This window comes from Rhipicephalus microplus, chromosome X (genome assembly GCF_043290135.1).
Source record: "Rhipicephalus microplus isolate Deutch F79 chromosome X, USDA_Rmic, whole genome shotgun sequence".
Lineage (NCBI taxonomy): Eukaryota > Metazoa > Arthropoda > Arachnida > Ixodida > Ixodidae > Rhipicephalus > Rhipicephalus microplus.
In genome coordinates this window covers 496,894,152-496,899,329 of record NC_134710.1, presented here as the reverse complement: position 1 = coordinate 496,899,329, position 5,178 = coordinate 496,894,152, and the positions used below count along the sequence as shown (strand labels likewise).

At 44.2% G+C, this 5,178-nt stretch overlaps 3 non-coding genes across 3 annotated transcripts; all 3 read left to right on the top strand.

Moving 5' to 3' along the window:
- The first annotated feature begins 1,496 nt into the window (after nt 1-1,496).
- TRNAT-CGU (transfer RNA threonine (anticodon CGU)) lies at nt 1,497-1,569 on the top strand. The gene has a single exon. It is a non-coding gene; the product is annotated as a tRNA-Thr (tRNA).
- A 382-nt stretch (nt 1,570-1,951) lies between these two features.
- Nucleotides 1,952-2,024, top strand: TRNAT-CGU (transfer RNA threonine (anticodon CGU)). Its single transcript has one exon. It is a non-coding gene; the product is annotated as a tRNA-Thr (tRNA).
- A 1,291-nt stretch (nt 2,025-3,315) lies between these two features.
- TRNAT-CGU (transfer RNA threonine (anticodon CGU)) lies at nt 3,316-3,388 on the top strand. The gene has a single exon. It is a non-coding gene; the product is annotated as a tRNA-Thr (tRNA).
- Nucleotides 3,389-5,178: the final 1,790 nt, after the last annotated feature.

Genomic DNA, 5,178 nt, shown 5'->3' with positions numbered 1-5,178 from the left:
TTCTTCAACGTGCACCCAAATCTGAGCACATGGTCCTACGGCATTTTCGCTTCCATCGAAAATGCTCTACATATTCTTGCGAGTCACCGTAGAAGGGCTCAGGCAGGCCCGGTAGTGATACTTTGAGTCCTAATGTATAAACTGGGTTGGCCATTGCTGTGGGGTTGTTTGTAAATGCTGCCTGAGTTGCTGGAGCAGTGGTGCGTGGTAGGAATTCAGGTGGATCTTCTCGAAGGCGATGGCTTAAACCCTGCTATACCGGAGTCAGTTTGCCAGGCTCCAGTCGTTGAAGGCCAGGGCTCTGCTCAATTGTGCCTGAAAGACTTGGATCATACGCACCACTCCCACCAGAATGTCACATGTTCCAAGAGGATCACGCCAACAATACTATTTAAAGAGTGAAGTTGTGCCCAGAAAGGTGAATTGAATGAATCCGCTAAAGCTTAACCGAATGTCTTTTTCGGACACCTCTCTGACAACCAGCAGATCAGGCAATTGTCGCAAACCCCAACACGAGGAGCAAGTCTCGTGGCACTGCAGAAAGCTCGCGCAGGTGCGTGACATTGTAGACGCATACATAGTGGTTCGGTGGTTCTGCTAGTAGAAACCTCATTGAAAGCAGTTTTTGCGGTAATGTTTCCATGCGCCGCCTTCTTTTTGCGAATTTCTGTCATCCAGCGTTCACTTTCACCTTTGATTTTTGCCTAGACAATTTATGCACAATTGTTTTTTTTTCCTCTGAATAGATTTACCGTATTTGGTTGACTTAATCCTGTAGCCATTTCTTTTTTGCCTGTCTGTGCTACCGTGATGCCTCATGTCACTCCTCTTTCTCTTCCCGGACTTATCTGTTCAATCAACTTTTAAATGCGAAGCATTTCGTAGCAAACTTCAGTGATTTGAGCTTATGGCTAGGCTATATATATATATATATATATATATATATATATATATATATATATATATATATATATATATATATATATATATAAAATAAGGGAAAGAAGTGTATACCTAAGGGCTCGTTTTTCCGTGTTTTAACACAATGTCAATGACATATAACAGACAGTAATGCCAAGGAATGTACAGGGGAAGTTATTAAAACCAATGGAATGTAAATAAGAAAAAAGAAAAGTGGATGAAAAACTTCCCCTGTACTTCCCCTGTACAGCTTCTCCTGTACATTCCTTGGCATTACTGTCTGTTATATCTCATTAATATTGTGTTAAAACACGGAAAAACGAGCCCTTAGGTATACACTTCTTTCCCTTATTTCATTGAACGAGGGTCTCGTACTGGCAGACTTTGTGTGTTTAGGTTGTATAGGAGGGACAATTAATCAGCTGCCCGCTCATAATAAGTTCACGTGCTACGTGACGCCAAACATGCGCATAAGAGTGTTTTCACACTAGTTGTTTGGCTTATAGATGGCGCTGACTGTCGCTCCTACTTCTAAATTCACAGATAAACCCAAAAAAGTGGATGGAGGGAGGGCCGCTGTGATAGCTCAGTGGTTAGAGCATCGAACGCGTAATTCGAAGGTCGTAGGTTCGATTCCTGCTCACAGTTGGTAATTTTTTAATCCACTTTTTTTTCTTCTTATTTCCATTCTATTGGTTTTAATAACTTCCCCTGTACATTCCTTGGTATTACTGTCTGTTATATCTCATTAATATTGTGTTAAAACACGGAAAAACGAGCCCTTAGGTATACACTTCTTTCCCTTATTTCATTGAACGAGGGTCTCGTACTGGCAGACTTGGTGTGTTTAGGTTGTATAGGAGGGACAATTAATCAGCTGCCCGCTCATAATAGGTTCACGTGCTACGTGACGCCAAACATGCGCATAAGAGTGTTTTCACACTCGTTGTTTGGCTTATAGATGGCGGGGACTGTCGCTGCTACTTCTAAATTCACAGATAAACCCAAAAAAGTGAATGGAGGGAGGGCCGCTGTGATAGCTCAGTGGTTAGAGCATCGAACGCGTAATTCGAAGGTCGTAGGTTCGATTCCTGCTCACAGTTGGTAATTTTTTCATCCACTTTTCTTTCTTCCTATTTACATTCCATTGGTTTTAATAACTTCCCCTGTACATTCCTTGGCATTACTGTCTGTTATATCTCATTAATATTGTGTTAAAACACGGAAAAACGAGCCCTTAGGTATACACTTCTTTCCCTTATTTCATTGAACGAGGGTCTCGTACTGGCAGCCTTGGTGTGTTTAGGTTGTATAGGAGGAACAATTAATCAGCTGCCCGCTCATAATAAGTTCACGTGCTACGTGACGCCAAACATGCGCATAAGCGTGTTTTCACACTCGTTGTTTGGCTTATAGATGGCGCTGACTGTCGCTCCTACTTCTAAATTCACAGATAAACCCAAAAAAGTGGATGGAGGGAGGGCCGCTGTGATAGATCAGTGGTTAGAGCTTCGAACGCGTAATTCGAAGGTCGTAGGTTCGATTCCTGCTCACAGTTGGTAATTTTTTATCCACTTTTCTTTCTTCTTATTTACATTTTATTGCCTATAATAACTTTCCCTGTACATTCGTTGGCATTACTGTCTGCTATATCTCATTTATATTGTGTTTAAACACGGAAAAACGAGCCCTTAGGTATACACTTCTTTCCCTTATTTCATTGAACGAGGGTCTCGTACTGGCAGACTTGGTGTGTTTAGGTTGTATAAAAGGGACAATTAATCAGCTGCCCGCTCATAATAAGTTCACGTGCTACGTGACGCCAAACATGCGCATACGAGTGTTTTCACACTCGTTGTTTGGCTTATAGATGGCGCTGACTGTCGCTCCTACTTCTAAATTCACAGATAAACCCAAAAAAGTGGATGGAGGGAGGGCCGCTGTGATAGCTCAGTGGTTAGAGCATCGAACACGTAATTCGAAGGTCGTAGGTTCGATTCCTGCTCACAGTCTGTCATTTTTTCATCCACTTTTCTTTCTTGCTATTTACATTCCATTGGTTTTAATAACTTGCCCTGTACATTCCTTGGCATTACTGTCTGTTATATCTGATTATTATTGTGTTAAAACACGGAAAAACGAGCCCTTAGGTATACACTTCTTTCCCTTATTTCATTGAACGAGGGTCTCGTACTGGCAGACTTGGTGTGTTTAGGTTGTATAGGAGGGACAATTAATCAGCTGCCCGCTCATAATAGGTTCACGTGCTACGTGACGCCAAACATGCGCATAAGAGTGTTTTCACACTCGTTGTTTGGCTTATAGATGGCGCTGACTGTCGCTCCTACTTCTAAATTCACAGATAAACCCAAAAAAGTGGATGAAGGGAGGGCCGCTGTGATAGCTCAGTGGTTAGAGCATCGAACGCGTAATTCGAAGGTCGTAGGTTCGATTCCTGCTCACAGTTGGTAATTTTTTCATCCACTTTTCTTTCTTCCTATTTACATTCCATTGGTTTTACTAACTTCCCCTGTACATTCCTTGGCATTACTGTCTGTTATATCTCATTATTATTGTGTTAAAACACGGAAAAACGAGCCCTTAGGTATACACTTCTTTCCCTTATTTCATTGAACGAGGGTCTCCTACTGGCAGATTTGGTGTGTTTAGGTTGTATAGGAGGGACAATTAATCAGCTGCCCGCTCATAATAAGTTCACGTGCTACGTGACGCCAAACATGCGCATAAGAGTGTTTTCACACTCGTTGTTTGGCTTATAGATGGCGCTGACTGTCGCTCCTACTTCTAAATTCACAGATAAACCCAAAAAAGTGGATGGAGGGAGGGCCGCTGTGATAGCTCAGTGGTTAGAGCATCGAACGCGTAATTCGAAGGTCGTAGGTTCGATTCCTGCTCACAGGTGGTAATTTTTTCATCCACTTTTCTTTCTTCTTATTTACATTCCATTGGTTTTAATAACTTCCCCTGTACATTCCTTGGCATTACTGTCTGTTATATCTCACTAATATATATATATGTATATTGTTACGGTGCATCATCAACAGGAGCAAGCGTGGCACTTTGCGAAGATGACAAAGACGCCTGTGCGTGAGACGCTTGCGCGAGATACAACTCAGCCATCTCGTTCAGCAGCCGATTCTCTGTAAATGCTATACTATAGGCCTTGATCTCGCCCCGTCACATTCGGTGGACGTGCTGGGTAGCGGCCTCGCAGCGGAACTTCACAGCGGCCGTTGTTTGAAGGGTCATTTCGCAAAGATGACGGAAAGTGCGGCGTCTGCATCTGTACTTGTGTTCCTGAAGCTGCGGATGACGCGGTGACTACATCTTTCCTGCGACCGCAACCTTCGTGCTCGAACCCCTGCGGGATCCTGGCACGTTTAGCGGTTCCGGCGATCCAGATGAAGTAGACGTTCAAGATTGGCTGGCACATTACGAACGTGTGAGTAATCGATACCGATGGGGCGAGACTCTTATGCTGGCGAATCTGTTCTTCTATATTAGAAGAACCGCCAAATCATGGTATGACAACCATGAAGCAGATCATTGGAGTTTGGCAGTGTGCAGGAATAAAATGTTGGACCTGTTCGGGAAGCCTATTGGAAGAAAAATAGCCACGAACAAAATGCTCGCGTCTCGGGTGCAGACCTTGACGGATTCATACGTCTTGTATTTAGAAGATGTATTAGCATTGTGTTGCAATGTCAATGCTGAGATGCCGGAGGCGGACAAGGTCAGACATATTTTTAAGGGGATTGCGGACGACGCATTCAACATTCTAATCTGCAAACATTATTCTACAGTGGATGCCATTAAAAAGGAATGTCGGCGCTTTGAGCACGCGAAGAGCCGGCGGATCGACAGCGTGTTAGTCCGCCTTCCGAATACGGCTGCTACTTCGCCTAGCGACGACCGTGCAAGAACACACCCGCCACCTCTAGTTTCATCGGATCAGGGAAGCTGAGTTGTACGGCGCGAACTTCAAGCCATTGCCTCTGCTCCGGCTCACACTCCTGCAAGTGGCACGACCCCACTCACTGCTAACATGGTTCAAGCCATCGTCCGCCAAGAACTCGCCAGCATAAGTATTCCCTCGGTGTGCGCTTTGGCCAGCCCGCAGCGAGCGTCATGACGTCCACCCTCGTTTTATCACGAGCAGCAAATTACGGCCCGATCTTGTGACCCTGCGGCGTGGAGAACCGCCGACAATCAACCAATTTATTTTCATTACCACGG